Below are 16,354 nucleotides of genomic sequence, written 5' to 3'. Positions count from 1 at the left end.
GTACCTATTTTGTACCTTTCAATTAAAATAGCAGTGTATGCAGATGACCTGATGTTTTTCATTACCAACCCCGCAGCCTCTTTCCCAAACCTTGTGGAGGAGATTGAAAGAACCAGTGCCTTGCTAAATTTTTGCATTAACTACCAAAAATCGGAGGCTATGAAAGTGGCAGTTTCAGATGCCACAGTGCAAATTCTTAAATCTACTTTCCCCTTTAAATGGGGAGATTCTCACATCAAGTACCTGGGTATCAATCTCTCCAGAGATGTAGCCAGGGCCGGTGCTCCAGCTAGGTGAACTAGACAGCCGCCTAGGGGAGCACTGCTGCTTAGCTTTTCCGGGAGGGTGCAGGCCAGCCCGGATGGATCATGGATCAATCATCATGTCAGTTTGCCAGGCCTGGCTCCACCGGAGTTGTGCTGTGTCCTATGTGCTGACTCTGTCACTCACTGTGCATTGAAAACCACCTTTAGTTGAGGTAAACTTCTCCTCCCTTATAGCTCACATATATATTAGATATGCCCAAAAAGAAAAATGTTCTCATAGTGTAGAAAATGTATTTAATTTTAGGAACAAAAAAAATTAACAAATGGTTTCTTAGATAAAGGGTGCGTTGGCCTGCCTTGGAACTCGCACTGCCGCTCCGCCATAACCAGGAGCCGGCGTGCATTTCAATTACTGGACGTTATGAGGCTAGAAGTGATGTTCCAGAATCTCCACCTCTATGCGTTTCATCACAATGACATCTTCAGGAAGCAGTATGACTGCCATATTTTTTGGAGTCCGCTAAACAGATAGCTCCGATCAATAAATAACAAATATTGCACATATTATAGTGGGACTCACCGTTCTAATTCACTGTTTCTAAATATATATTTCTGCACCAGTACTTTAGATAACGCAGCTCTTGAATGACTAGCATTTTTTGCACATATTGATTTGTATCATATAGTTCATGTAAACTGATAGGTGAACAAGTTATCACATAGGTTGATTTTGGTTTAATATTGATATTGGTATTCAATAGCGCCCATTACATTTCATTTTCAGAAAAGCCTGATCTCAGCAAAGCATGCTTTAGGAAAGGACCCTTGCCCTCTATGTGGTAAGTAGTGGTCTCTCTGCAGAGATCTGATACACCCCCTGCTAAGTCAAATCTAGAGCTCTTTAATCAGCAATCCTGCTGATTAGTAAACTCTTCTTCTGACCTTGGATATTACACAGAGAGTAAGGGTCCTTCTCTACAGCATACTTGCAGGGGATAGGCTTTTCCTCTACCTTCTAAAAAAATAGACGTTGTACATGTTTTGCTTTGATGCATTTGAAATACATCAGTTAAATACATGTAGCAAAGTCCCGAGTCCCTTGAGGCCTAGTAGTGACCTCCAGAGTTAGGGACAGCTGACATCCTTTGGTGTAGCAGGGGCCGATCCAGCGGGGGCAGCGGGGCAAGTGAGAAAATAATGAGCGGGTGAGCCGGCTGGTGACTAAACAGGCAGGTGACCGAGCGGACAGGCAATCATGACGGCGGGCGGTCGGGCTGGCGTTTTAATGAGTAAGCAGGCAGGTGTTGTCAGAATATGTGACTGAATATGTCACTAAAGGGACATTGCGTCGTGGCCACCTTGGTACACCCGCACTCGTCCACAGTAAGCCTAGTGTTATAAGTCGGCAAGCGGACATGTTTATACACCCACCGGAGTCTTGCTTTTTACAGGTATTTTTAAAAGTAAACTCAACTTATATTTCACTAAATAAGCTCAGTTTACTGTTAAAAATAACTGTGAAAAGCAACACTTACTGCAGACAAGTGGGGGTGTACCAAGATGGCCGCAATGCAACATCACTTTGTGACAATCCGCATCTTGTGGCAAGCGACATTGTCAAGTGACAATCCACATCTGGTGGCAGGGAATGTGGCAAGTGACATGGCAAGCGACAATCTGCATTTGGTGGCAGCCAACGGTGGCAAGTGACACGCTGCATCTGGTGGCAGGTGACGTGGCAAGTGACACGCTCAGGGCTCCCACTGATTCTGCATTATGGTGAGTTGAACTATTTAATTTTATAATACAATGTAATAATAGAAATAATGCGCTTCAGTTATCCTGACACCATATCAACCACGGAACTGTGATGATTGAAGCTCCAACACCAGCCATTGCCCAGACAAATTGCCCGCTAAATTTTCTGGCAGTGCCCCGCCCGTGATTAGGCTCTGGATCCGCCCCTGCTGTGTAGAGTGAGTTACAAGACATGGTGGGTGTAATGCAGGATGAAATTGTGGGTGCCAGAGACTTTTTGAATGCAAAGAGATTTATTGTCTCTTGAACAGAACTGTGGGAGAGAGGGTTAGGGCCAGGACATCCTTAAGTAGATACAATGATAATTGGCAGACTTTGAGACTTCTATAGGAAGACAGCTATACAGGTGAAGACCTCCAGCTGGACACCACTTCTGTATAGGTAGGACTGCTGTCTACTATGGCAACAGTCTTGTAGTAGTTACTAATGGTAGTGTATTCAACTATTGGTAACACAAACAGTTCCCTGTCGTCACTCCGCTTCCCTGCTGGGTCCCTGGCGTGGCACTCACAGATACTCTTAAAGCGTAACCCCTACTGACCTGCTACCGTGTTTCTCTGAAAATAAGCCCAGGTCTTATATTAATTTTAGCAATCAAAAACACAGTAGGGCTTATTTTCGGGGTAGGGCTTGCTATTGAATGTGCTGTCTTCTTGCCCCCTCTCACTCCCTGCCTGGCAGAAATCCCCATTATGAAGTGAATCAAAAGTGGTTGTAAACTCCAAGAATCCATTCTATTACAGTAAAATATAATGAAAAAGGTGTGTTTTTCTGTTTAATTGTGTCACATACCTTCTTACGGCGCTGGTCGGCGCTTCCATAGCCTGCCGGAGCTCTCATCCATGATCAGAGCTTGAAGGGAGGGTGCAGAGGGAGAAGAAAAGATCAGCTGAGCGCCCCTGGGCGCTTCCATAGCCCGCCGCTATCCAGCATTGCAGAGGGAGGGGGGCCGAGATCCCCGCTGAGAAGCAGGAGAAGAGAAGAACAGCTGAGTGTGCCTTGGCGCTTTCATAGCCCACAGCATTCCGAGCATGGCAGGGGACGAGATCCCACCGCTGATATGAAGGGGAAGAGGAGGAGATCGGCTGTGTGCCGAGTGGCACTGTATACCGATGTTATTTGACTACAGGTTAGGTTACAGAAAGACACACACTAGGGCTTATTTTCAGGGTAGGCCTTATATTGCTGCCCTCCCTGAAAATTGGGGTAGGTCTTACTTTCAGGGAAACACGGTAGGTCCCTGGCTTGGTACCCATTGATGCTCCGCAAGCCAGTAGTGTATTTACGTTTTGTGCTGCCCTAGGCATGACAAAACTTGTGCACCCCCTAATTTAAATATGACCCACCCCTTCCTTTCAAGGCCCTTGCTGTTTAAAGCCCCATACACACTATAAGTTTTTCTGCTGAGTTTTTCCTTCAGATTTACCAAAACCATATAATATGAGATCAAACCTTAGGAGTTTCAATTTGTATACAATCAGGCAGGCCCTTCTACTACATGGTTTTGGTAAATCTGAAGGAAAAACTCAGCAGAAAAACTGATAGTGTGTTTGGGGCTTAAGACCTGCCCTGAAATTTTTGAGTGGGGACACTATTTCTGAGGGCCTGAAGGGCAATGGATTCCCTTAATTTGCATAGATTTCCTCTCACTTCCTGTTAGCTATGGGGTAGGAAGTGAACGGAAATCTTTGCAATGGGACAGAGATGGTAAAACATAAACTGACAGGGATTTTAACCCTCCCTTACTCTATCCAAAATGAAAAAAAAAGTGTTGCCTATAGTTCTACTTTAAGCACAAATTTCTGATAATTTTATGGAAAGGACTAAGAAGATATAACCATGCCAATGGTGCAGCAGAAAACATATAGCACAGTGAGGAAGGTTTGTGGTCCAGGATGAGAGGACAGCGGCGCTAGACAGCGCTAGACTAATTTACCTCTCAGCCCAGTCCGCCCCATAAGACTGGCGCTACACTAACAGTGTAGCGCAAGGCAGCGGGGACCCTTTCCGTGCTGCCTCCCCTGCAAAGTGCTGCCCTAGGCCTGGGCCTTGTCGGCCTAGGCCAGGATACAGCGTTGTAGCAAGCGTCACCTCCGCTGTCCCGCTGGGTCCCTGGCTTGGCACTCACTGAAGCTTTCCCACTTCTTCAACGTCCCAGGCTGGTAAGACTGCTCTGGTACTGACTTTAGATTACTCGCAGTGGTCTCTGGTAACAAGGTGGATGGTCCCTTATTGGCGACAGCTTCCCCTTCTACCTCCGACCACAACTGGTTCCCCATCCAGCTGAACCGCTACTTCTGGTTGGACAGCAAGCCAGCAGGCTCAACCCTACGCTGCTCTCTTGCTTGTGGATGACCTCCGACAGCCTAGCAGCCAGATGCCCCCGGGATAGGCCTCAGGCTTCCAGGGCAGTACAGCATATGTCCACCCAGACAGCCATCCAGGTGGCACAGAACCCCAATCACCTGACTCCGTCCAAATGAACAAGCTCTCCCAGCAGGCCAAGGCACCAAAGAACATCCCTGCCCATTGGCTGAGACACCCCATCCATTCAAGTCTGAGCTTGCAAAGCCCCTGTCTTATCTACTGTCACCAGCATAGTGCCACCCAGTGACAGAAGAGAAAGGGTGCAACAAGTCCAGATTTAGAGAGGAATCAACTGATCTTCTAACAATTGGCCAAGGCAACTATCGCTCCGGCAACTAAATTTAAAAGCAACCCTGCCTAAAAATCAGGGTGCTACAAAATTTCAGAGTTCGGCTGTAAGAATCCAGACAGCCATGATTTATGAGCTGTAGAACTGGACAAAATTGAACCATTTAATAATTTCCCTTTTGGTATTATTAAAGTATTCTCAATCTAAAAGTCTACACCAGCATTTCTCAACAAGGGTTCCTCCAAAAGTTGCTAGGTGCAATGTGCAATGAGTAATTTCTGGCTCCCAGATAAATAACCGCTGACAGCAAAAATATTTTTAGTTATCTGTAAGGTGTAGGATTCTTAGCAATGACCACAAGTGTAAGGAGTATTCTTCCCACTGACCATCACATACTGAAGAAATGTAAGCTGTAGATATAGTCACGTTATGTTCTAAACCGGGGATCGGTAACTGGTTGTTTACAATCTGCCTGTCAATCGCAGCTATGTGATGGGTAGATTGCGACTCTGTTGTGCTGCCAGCTCCAGACACTGCCTCAGATCAGAATGACAATGTGAATGCATAGCCAAGGGTTCTTGCCTGGCCTTGATATGCCTTATGTCTGAGCTAAGAGGCAACCAGGAAGGACTTCCGTCAATCTGTCAGACACTGCTGTTGGGGTCTAGTGAGTAGATTTTAAGAGAGGCAAGGAGAATCTCTGCTTAGGTACTAACCTCTACACTCTGTGCCACTTACCACAGACCTCTGCATTACTTACTACTGACCCCTGCACTCTGCCTTACTTATTACCAACCTCTGAAATACACATTACTCCTCACCTCTGAACCCTGCGATACATACTTCTGGCCCTTGCATTTTGCTTTACTTGTTCCTGACCCCAATACTGTCTGCTACATACTACTAACCTCTGCACTCTGCTTTATTTACTCCTGACCTCTGATTTACTTATTACCAATCCCTACTTTCTGCATTACCCACTCCTGACCCCAGCACTGTGCATTAACTACTACTGACCTCTGCACTCCTTTTTATTTACTCCTGACCTCTAAACCCTGCGTTACATACTACAGACATCTAAACTGTGCTTTATATACTACTCACCCCTGCGATCCCTGCACTTTGCTTTACATTCTACTGACCTCTGTGTTACTTACCCATACTACTGATCCCATGAATGCTTCAGACCTTTCTTACTTTTAAATGGGGCCTTGCTAAGATATCTCTTTAAAAATCTTGATATCTTCCGTGGTGATCAGGTAGCTTTCCACCTCTTCAGAGTAGCCTATCCCTACTCTAAATAGATAAACCACTACTTGAAAAACAGGTTAGTCATAACTTGCCTAAGATATGACACTTTTAGAGCCCAAATTTATAAACCGTGTGCTGTGTATCTAAAACCACATTAAAAACACGATGTACAGTGCCTTGGGAAAGTATTCGGCCCCCTTGAACTTTTCAAGCTTTTGCCACATTTCAGGCTTCAAACATAAAGATATAACATTTGTATTTTTTGTGAAGAATCACCAACAAGTGGGACACAATTGTGAAGTGGAACGAAATCTATTGGATTTTTGAAACTTTTTTAACTAATAAAAAAAATGAAAAGTGGGGCGTGCAAAATTATTCGGCCCCCTTGCGTTCATACTTTGTAGAGCCACCTTTTGCTGCGATTATAGCTGCAAGTCGCTTGGGGTATGTCTCTATCAGTTTTGCACATTGAGAGACTGAAATTCTTGCCCATTCTTCCTTGCAAAACAGCTCGAGCTCAGTGAGGTTGGATGGAGAGCGTTTGTGAACAGCAGTTTTCAGCTCTTTCCACAGATTCTCGATTGGATTCAGGTCTGGACTTTGACTTGGCCATTCTAACACCTGGATACGTTTATTTGTGAACCATTCCTTTGTAGATTTTGCTGTATGTTTGGGATCATTGTCTTGTTGGAAGATAAATCTCCGTCCCAGTTTCAGGTCTTTTGCAGACTCCAACAGGTTTTCATCCAGAATGGTCCTGTATTTGGCTGCATCCATCTTCCCCTCAATTTTAACCATCTTCCCTGTCCCTGCTGAAGAAAAGCAGGCCCAAACCATGATGTTGCCACCACCATGTTTGACAGTGGGGATGGTGTGTTGAGGGTGATGAGCTGTGTTGCTTTTACGCCAAACATATCGTTTTGCATTGTGGGCAAAAAGTTCGATTTTGGTTTCATCTGACCAGAGCACCTTCTTCCACATGTTTGGTGTGTCTCCCAGGTGGCTTGTGGCAAACTTTAGACGAGACTTTTTATGGATATCTTTGAGAAATGGCTTTCTTCTTGCCACTCTTCCATAAAGGCCAGATTTGTGCAGTGTACGACTGATTGTTGTCCTATGGACAGACTCTCCCACCTCAGCTGTAGTTTTCTGCAGTTCATCCAGAGTGATCATGGGCCTCTTGGCTGCATCTCTGATCAGTCTTCTCCTTGTCTGAGCTGAAAGTTTAGAGGGACAGCCAGGTCTTGGTAGATTTGCAATGGTCTGATACTCCTTCCATTTCAAAATGATCGCTTGCACAGTGCTCCTTGGGATGTTTAAAGCTTGGGAAATCTTTTTGTATCCAAATCCGGCTTTAAACTTCTCCACAACAGTATTACGGACCTGCCTGGCGTGTTCCTTGGTCTTCATGATGCTCTCCGCGCTTTCAACAGAACCCTGAGGCTATCACAGAGCAGGTGCATTTATACAGAGACTTGATTACACACAGGTGGATTCTATTGATCACCATCAGTCATTTAGGACAACATTTAATCATTCCGAGATCCTCGCTGAACTTCTGGAGTGAGTTTGCTGCACTGAAAGTAAAGGGGCCGAATAATTTTGCATGCACCACTTTTCAGTTTTTTATTTGCTAAAAAAGTTTAAATTATCCAATAGATTTCGTTCCACTTCACAATTGTGTTGATGATTCTTCACAAAAAATAAAAATTTTATATCTTTATGTTTCAAGCCTGAAATGTGGCAAAAGGTTGAAAAGTTCAAGGGGGCCGAATACTTTCGCAAGGCACTGTAGCTAGACAAACTCTATTAGCCACAAAATGAGCACCACAAGAGATTATATATCTTCACTAATATATTATAGTGGGGGTTCTGCACTGACCATAAAAGCGTGCAATCAATCTACATTAGAAGAAGGAAGACTTGGGGCGTTTATCCACTTTTTATAGCTGCTTGAAGACACAGCTGTTCTGAATGTTTCTGCATCAATAGCATGCAGGTCTCATGCCAAATCATGCAGCTTTGAGAAAGAACTTCCTCTGTGAAAAGGATATGAACCAGGGGTCAAGTCCTGGGGGAAAAAGTGTGGGAACTCCCACCCAAGATCCACTCCCCCACCAAAAAAAATAAAAAATGATATGCTCATATGCACGAACGCTTCAAAAGTGGTATTTTTCATCCAATTTTTGTATTGTGTGTATGAAGCTTAACTGTTAGTGCATAAAAAAAACAATCCTCAATAAACATAAATATAGCAATTCTCTGAATAATCAGAATTATTGTGATTGTGCTTCCATGCAAATGTGAACATCATGATTTTTACTGGGGAATTTTATTTTGTATATAGAGTGTTTATATGGTGAGTTTACACTTTTCATTGAACAGAGTTTGGATAACACAGGGTTAAACGGAAAGGTCATAAATGAACTGCACATTATCTGGACAGAATGCTTGGGGAGATAGTGATGTGTTCCTGCTTAGGAGATGTATGTTAGCTTAGGGGGGCTGCAAACTCTGCAGGGCTCCAACACACACTCGCTGCTATTCCAACCCTTCACATATTTCCACATAAACTTCCCTCCTGGCATTAAACTTTGCCAAGTATTGTGCTCAGCTTACCACCCCAAACTGATGTTCCTCCCTCAGCTCACCTCTCTCCCTGCATGTCCTGTGAGTAGAATAGCTGTGCTCCTCCTCTGGGTTCTCTCATCATATGGCACTGAACATAGAGGAGGGGGGGATTCAGCGGGACACACAAAGCAAGTATGCAGGAGACTGGGGGGGAGATGAGGAGACAGAAAATCAGGAGGGGCCAGCGGGGAGGAGCGCATCTTAGAGGTCTGACTAAATACAATCTCTTAGCAGCAGGGACCTGATCTACCCCGTCAGCTAGCTGTGATTGACAGGTGGATAGAAGCGGAAGCTGTCATGGGGCCCCCTACTGACAAGGTGTGCGGCACTTACTATTGCAAGCTGTGTCGGCAGCTGCTGGTGTAGCACCTGTCACACAGCTCGCATACTTCAAAGTCTTGCAGGATGTGGCTGCTAACGGGAACTGAGTTCCTGTTGTTGAAAAAGTAGAGAAACTCCGTTCCCATGCGTTCCCGCAGGACTTGAGCCCTGATATGAACCCACCCTGTGTGCCCAAAAAGGCTTTGAAAACTTAGTTATTAACATATAAATGTAGTGGTTTACTTCATTGCTGTGCTGCACATAACCTGAACAGAGCTGTGTCAGGGACCCAACAGCAGGGCCGGACTGGGAATAAAAGCCAGCCCTGGAAATAATTTCATATCAGCCCCATAGCATTTTTATACCAGCCCAACCGCATAACGTCATTATTTTTTTGTTCACAAAAGAGAAAAACATGCATTTTAAAGCACATTTGAAGAGTGTATTATATACAGTGTATATAAATAAGAGAGACATGGAATTTTCAAACAGCTCAAATTTTTTGCTGGCAAAAATCATGGCATTCACTGTCACATTTTTTACTGACACTGCAAAATAAAGGTGCCTAAAATGGCAGTTTTCAGTGCAAATATCAATATTTAAGCTACAGACATGTAGATAAAGCTATTAGCAATGTGTTTAACCACTTTAGGACCGCGGCATGTAAATATACATCGGCACAATGGCACCGTCAGGCACAAGCACGTACCCGTACGGGCCTACCTTCCAGCGGGTGGGGGGCCCGATTGGACCCCCTCGCGCTGGCTGCGGCGGCCCATTTCGCTTCAGGGGGGGGTGACAGGAGGTCAGAGGCTGCGAGGTTGGGGGGACAGGAGGTCAGAGGCTGTGGGGGGGGGGGTGACAGGAGGTCAGAGGCTGCGAGGGTGGGAGGACAGGAGGTCAGAGGCTGTGGGGGGGGGGGGACAGGAGGTCAGAGGCTGTGGGGGGGGGACAGGAGGTCAGAGGCTGCGGAGGGGATGACAGGAGGTCAGAGGCTGCGCAGGGGACCATAGGAGAAGGGAGTCTGCGGAGGGGACCACAGGAGGTCAGATGCTGCAGAGGGGACCAAAGGAGGTCAGAAGCTGTAGGAGACTACAGGAGGTCAGAGGCTGCGGGGGGACAGGAGGTCAGAGGCTGCATGGGGGAAACAGGAGGTCAGAGGCTGCGGGGGGGACAGGAGGTCAGAGGCTGCGGGGGGGACAGGAGGTCAGAGGCCGGGGGGGACCTCACTGAGAGCTGTAACTGCTTTACTTTTAAAAATGGTGCCATTCGGCGCCATCATTTCACTGTGCATGTGCCCACCTTTCCGAAAATTGCCGAACATGTACGTGCTTTCCCGAGCATGGCTAGCTTCGGAAACAGCGCTGGCACCAGCGCAGTTGCATGTTGGCCCAGGCCCGCAGCCAAATTTTTTTTTCAGGCGTCACTGCCCTCACAGCGGCCCCAGGGGCAGTCAGGCAGCCGGCCCACCGGGAAATTTCACGGTATCCCGGTAGGCCAGTCCGGCCCTGCCCAACAGTCCCAACTGCTACAGGCTGTCTGCAGAAAACTACAGCAAGGGGAGAATATAAGACCAGTTTCATGCTAAATTACTGTGCAAATCTGCATAAAATAAACAGAGCACCTTAAAAATTAAAGTAATTCTAAAGTCTAAAAGTTTGGTTTACCTATAGGTACAGTAAACATCTCTTAAACGTTCACCGATGCATGAGCTCCGAAGGAATGGCATACCAGCACCGTTCCTTCAGAGCCCTGTGCCACAAGCAGTGACAAGCGCATGATTGAGGTCATCACGGCCTGGCTATAAATACGACGAAGCCCACAAACCCAGAAAGGAAGACTGGGTGAAGATGGAAGCACCTACAGCGGGGACAGCACACCACTGGAGGGTTTTGTTTGCAGGCAGGGCCAGACTTACCATTGGGCTTGACTGGGCTCAAGCTCATGGGCCCTGCCAAATAGGGGGCCCCACGGGCCCTGCCGGCCCCGTCTGTTTATGTTTTAAAAACCGTATTTTCTTTATGTTTTAAACACTAGGCATCCGCGCTATAGCCGAAAGACGGCTGCAGTGCGGACTCCAATTGCTGGGAGGCAGTCCCTGGACGTCCTCCTGTTTACTTCCCCAATTCATGCCGCCGCAGGCGCGCATTGGGGAAGTTCTGTGTTGGCCGTGTCCCTTGGACACAGCCAGTCACAGATCGTGCTAAATGGCCAATCACAGCAGCCATTTGCCACTCAATCGCAGTGTCCAATGGGAGATGATTTCATATGTAAACATATGAGATCATCCCTCATCTCCGCTCTCCCTCCTCACATAGAGACAGCGTGTGAGGAGGGAGAGCGAATGGCTGCAGCGTCAAGGTGAAAATAAAGTGCTCACAGTGCCATCTGTCAGTGCCATCTGTCCCCAGTGCCACATATAAGTGCCATCTGTCATCAGTGTCACGTATCATCAGTGCCACCTATTAGTGTCATCTGTCAGTGTCACGTATTATTGTCACCTGTCATCAATGCCACGTATTAGTGCCATGTGTCATCAGTGCCACATTGGTGCCATCTGTCATCAGTGTCACAGGTCATTAGTGCAATCTGTAATCAGTGCCACATCAGTGTCACGTGTCATCAGTGCCACGTATCAGTGCCATCTGTCGTCTATGTCACGTGTCATTGCCCTGGTGCTCCAGGGCCTTCAAAAGTGTAATAGGTAGTCAAGAAGTTAGATGTGTAATTTATGCTTCTAGAACACCTGATAGCGCCCCCTGCATGTTGGGCCCCTCTAAGCCCTTGTACACACAGTCGGACATTCCGACGGAAAATGTCCAATCTGACCGTGTTGTTGGATAATCTGACTGTGTGTGGGCTCCATCGGACTGTTTCCATCGGAATATCCGACGGACAAAGTTTTAAAGCTGGGCTATAAAACTTTCTGACAACATGATCGGATCGGACTTTGTCTGATTGTGTGTAGAGAATTCCGATTGGACAAAGTGCCACACATGTTCAGATCAAATTCCTAGACCAAAGCTATTGGCTACTAGCCTGAACATAGTCCCGTCGTAACGAAATAAGGTCATCACGTTACGTACGATTGGATTTTCCGACAACTTTGTCCGACCGTGTGTATGTAACACAAGTTTCGAACAAAATCCGTTGGACAAAATCCGACGGATTTTGTTGTCGGAATGTCCGACCGTGTGTACAAGGGCTAAATGGCTAGGCTGTGAAAAGTCCCACACATGTGGTATTGTAATACTCAGGAGTAGCAGAATGTATTTTGGGGTGTCATTTGTGGTATACACATGTCATGTGAGAGAAATAACCTATTACAATGACAATTATTGAGATTAATTTAACATGTTTAATAGACTTCAGCAATTAATATAAATTATGTAGTTTTGTTTAGTAGTTTGTTCAGAATCGTGATCTCTATTTTCATTCTCAGTTTATCCTGAATTGTGTAGCTCTAATACATAGCTTGTGTATGTATCCTTTTGTTCTATTTAAAGTAATGTATAGAAGGTAGGGCCTGAAAGTGACTCAAGCCCAGGGGCCCCCACCACCCTAAGTCCTGCCCTGTTTACAGGTAAATCTGTCATAATGTGCCTATATGTGGTGCATAATAGTACATTAGGATTTAAACTTCCTAGGGCCCAATTTTTTTTTTCTGCGGTTTACTACCACTTTAATGCATTCTTTGCATTAGGGTTCAAAACGCCCTACTACCTGTTCCAACCACTCCCATATCCAAACACTTGCTGCAGCACTGCTCCTCTCACTTTCTGCTTTCACAGGAGACAGAGAGGGCAGTAGGAGCCATGGGCTCCTGTTGTTGTCAGTCAAACTCCTGTGGAGATGGAGTGGGGGCCTGGCTTACCTGTGTTGTGTATGTCTATGGACACACACAACCTGGCTCAGAAGCATGCATGCACTGGAGGCTCCATAGCATCTGGCTTGCTAAGGAGGCACTTGGAGCAGAGAGAAGTGGACAGTGCTTGCAGGGGCCCACCAAAAGTGGAGATAATTGAAATCTCTGTGCAGTATCTTTGCACAGAGCAGGTAAATATACTTTTTTTTTTAAACCAAACGCAATTAGCATTTAGTATCACTTTAACCACTTCCCGACCAGCGCACGACGATGTACGTTGACAGAATGGCACGGGCAGGCATATTGGCGTACAGGTACGTCCAATATTCAATGCCGCCCTGCCATCGGGAGTGCGCAGCCGGCGGCGCGCTCCCGCGCTGGCCGGGACCCCCGTGACTCTGGTCGCGGGACCCGCGGACTCGATCGCCGCGGGCATCCCCGCGATCGTCTCACGGAGCGGCCGAATGGAGGAAATGCTGTGTAAACAACATTTCTCCATTCTGCCTAGCAACTAGTGACGCTGATCTCTGCTCCATGTGATTGGAGCAGAGATCAGTGTTCACTAAATGAAAGCCCAACCCCCCCACAGTTAGTAACACACCCCTAGGAACACTTAACCCCTACACTGCCACCCACTGGTTAACCCTTTCACTGCCAGTGTCATTTACACAGGAATCACTGCATTTATATAGCAGTGATTACTGTATAAATGACAATGGTCCCAAAAATGTGTCAAAAATGTCCGATGTGTCCCCCACAATGTCGCAGTCACAATAAAAATCGCTGATCGCTGCCATTACTAGTAAAAAAAAAAAATAATAAAAAATTATTAATAAAAATGCTATAAAACTATCCCTATTTTGTAAACGCTATAACTTTTGCGCAAACCAATCAATAATCGCTTATTGCGATTTTTTTTTACCAAAAATATGTAGAAGAATACGTATCGGCCTAAACTAAGGGAAAAAATGTTTTTTTATATATTTTTGGGGGATATTTATTATAACAAAAAGTAAAAAATAATGCGTTTTTTTTCAAAATTGTCGCTCTATTTTTGTTTATAGCGCAAAAAATAAAAACGGCAGGGGTGATCAAATACCACCAAAAGAAAGCTCTATTTGTGGGAAAAAAAGGACGTCAATTTTGTTTGGGAGCCACGTCGCACGACCGCGCAATTGTCAGTTAAAGCGACGCAGTGCCGAATGGCAAAAAGTGGTCTGGTCTTTGACCAGCAAAATGGTCCGGTCTGCAAGTGGTTAAGTAAGACACATGCATCTTGTATTTAAACAGTGTTTGCTTATCCTAGAGTTCAGGTTCAAAATGATACATTTGTGGTTTAATTGTGAATATTAATAAATAATCCATTCAAGGAAATTAACATTTCCAAAGAAAATATTTAATGGGGCTAATAGTGAATTTCTGGGAATTTCCCTGGCAATAATGGACCGTTGATAGCTATGCTAAATCAGTTGCATTCTAATGCCCCATACACACGGTCGGACATTCTGACCACAAAATTCGTCAGATTTTTCCAGACGGATTTTGGCCAAAACTTGTCTTGCATACATACGATTGCACAAAGAAAATCTGATTGTTCGGAACGAGGTGACATTATACACGTACGACGGGACTACGTAGAGGTCAGTAGCCAATAGCTCTCGTCTCCAAATTTTTTCTGAGCATGCGTGGCACTTTGTGCGCTGGAATTCTCTACACACGAACGGAAAAAGTCAGATCGGATTTTGTTGTCGGAAAATTTTAGATCCAGCTCTAAAACTTTTTCCGTCAGAAATTTCGAGAGAAAAAGTCAGATAAAGCCCACACACGATCAGATTTTTCGACAACATAATCCAATCTGACTTTTTCCGTCGGAATTTCCGACCGTGTGTATGGGGCATAAGATAAAAACTAGGGAATGCCTATATTACATTACATTATGTAAATGCCTCCTATTTTCCCTTGCCGCTTCTTTTTTATCTGAATCATCTACTTTTTACTACCTGATACTCACCACTTTCGCCACATGTTATAACATTGCACAATGAATAAATGTGTATCACTTATGCATGCCCGTTTAGAGTAAAGTGAAACTGAAAACAGTTTACACAGACTCCAGCCTGCCAAATACATTCAGCTCTTACCATTCGTGGGCACTTTACAGTAACAGACGTTACCTTGTTGAAGACTTTTAGCTGCAAAAAGGGGGATTTTTATTTTTTACTGTTTGTGGATTATTTAATTCCAACTGTAATTTTTACTCTGCCATTCCTTATTGCAGAAGATCACGCCCCTACACCCTAGAAGGGGTTTTCCACATGTTATTTACTTTCTTTTTGTATCGAAGGTAGAATTGCTTGGAACGATAAAGACATGCTTCGCAGATCTCGCAAGAAACGTAAATTTTAACGGTAAGTAGTTCATTTTGTACAATCACTTCTGTACAATTTCTTGAATGCATAGGATTTTAGGATAGGCAGTTGTAGTTGTAGTTGTAGTTGTAGAACTCAACTGTACTCTTCACAAAAAATGCTGGAAAAATATATCACGTGCATGCAAACTCCCACACATATAGACATTATTTGGGGCCTCAAATGTGACCTCTTAACAGCCACACGGGTTAATATATCTCATTATCAGCATGAATAATCACATAATCCTTCATCTTTCATACCTTGTTATGTATGTTTGATATACATTACAGAAAACTGTATGGTTTAATATCACTTAACTGTATGGATTTCAGTGTAGTTCTTTATATCAGAAATGTGCCCTGCACCCTCTCCACTGGTGTTGCTGATATCAGTACTGTATTGTATTACACCCAATTTCTGTTGCAAATTACCAAAGGCTTTTAAAACAGATTTCATGAAAGAAAAAAAACAAAAACAAGGAAGAGTATTAAATTAAATGTGTTCCTATTTAACTTTTAGTTGACCTTATGTGCATTGCTATATCACCTCAATACGTTGATGACATTCAATAAAGAGTTCTTATTCTAGTGCTAATTCATAAGGCATAGCCAGACATCTCAAGTCTCCCGCAAGCCGCGGGAGTCTCCCGCATTTGGCTGCCGCCTCCCGGACAACCGCAAGTGCAGGGAGATCTCCCAGCTGGATCAGGCAGACAGAGCAGCCCGAATGGCCGAATTGGAGGACGGCCGCTCTGTCTGTAGCTGAGTGCTGAGGGGGTCAATCTCTTCTATATTAATCCGCCGGGCAGACTGGGAGTGTCATGTACTTGTCGCAACAGGAGATCGCTGCTCAGCGGCACCCAAAATTGGAGAAAGAGTCCCCTTGACAGGGGAAAGTTTTTCTCTTTTAATTGCTACAGCCTGCAGATCACAGTCTTATTTCTGCCTCCGCCCACCCTTCCCTGCTGAATCGGCTGGACCGACCCCAAAAAAAAGTTCATATGCAGCAGGCTGGGGACAGCAGTCCGGGCTGCCCCCCGCCTCAGCCCACCCCCTTTCTTCTGGGAAATTCTCTGTGTGGCATGGCTCACCAGCTCCATTTCAGCTGAACCCCAGGACCAGCAGCCCAGCTCCAG

General features: G+C 45.2%; 1 protein-coding gene across 2 annotated transcripts in view; it reads left to right on the top strand.

Moving 5' to 3' along the window:
- Positions 1-16,354, top strand: part of NLRC5 (NLR family CARD domain containing 5) — a 286,405-nt gene that overhangs the window by 18,397 nt on the left and 251,654 nt on the right. The window contains exon 2 of one of the 2 annotated variants that reach the window (XM_077454771.1): positions 15,153-15,216. The gene's annotated coding sequence lies outside the window, so the exon portion shown is untranslated. Of the gene's footprint in view, positions 1-14,919; positions 15,217-16,354 lie in introns of those variants that run through there. The other variant, XM_077454764.1, reaches the window with a different exon arrangement.

This window comes from Lithobates pipiens, unplaced genomic scaffold (genome assembly GCF_037356315.1).
Source record: "Lithobates pipiens isolate NorthernLeopardFrog02 unplaced genomic scaffold, aLitPip1_a1.2 Scaffold_10, whole genome shotgun sequence".
NCBI classification, from domain to species: Eukaryota; Metazoa; Chordata; class Amphibia; order Anura; family Ranidae; genus Lithobates; species Lithobates pipiens.
Note: the sequence above shows the minus strand (reverse complement) of the source record. Positions and strands in the feature narration are given on the sequence as shown.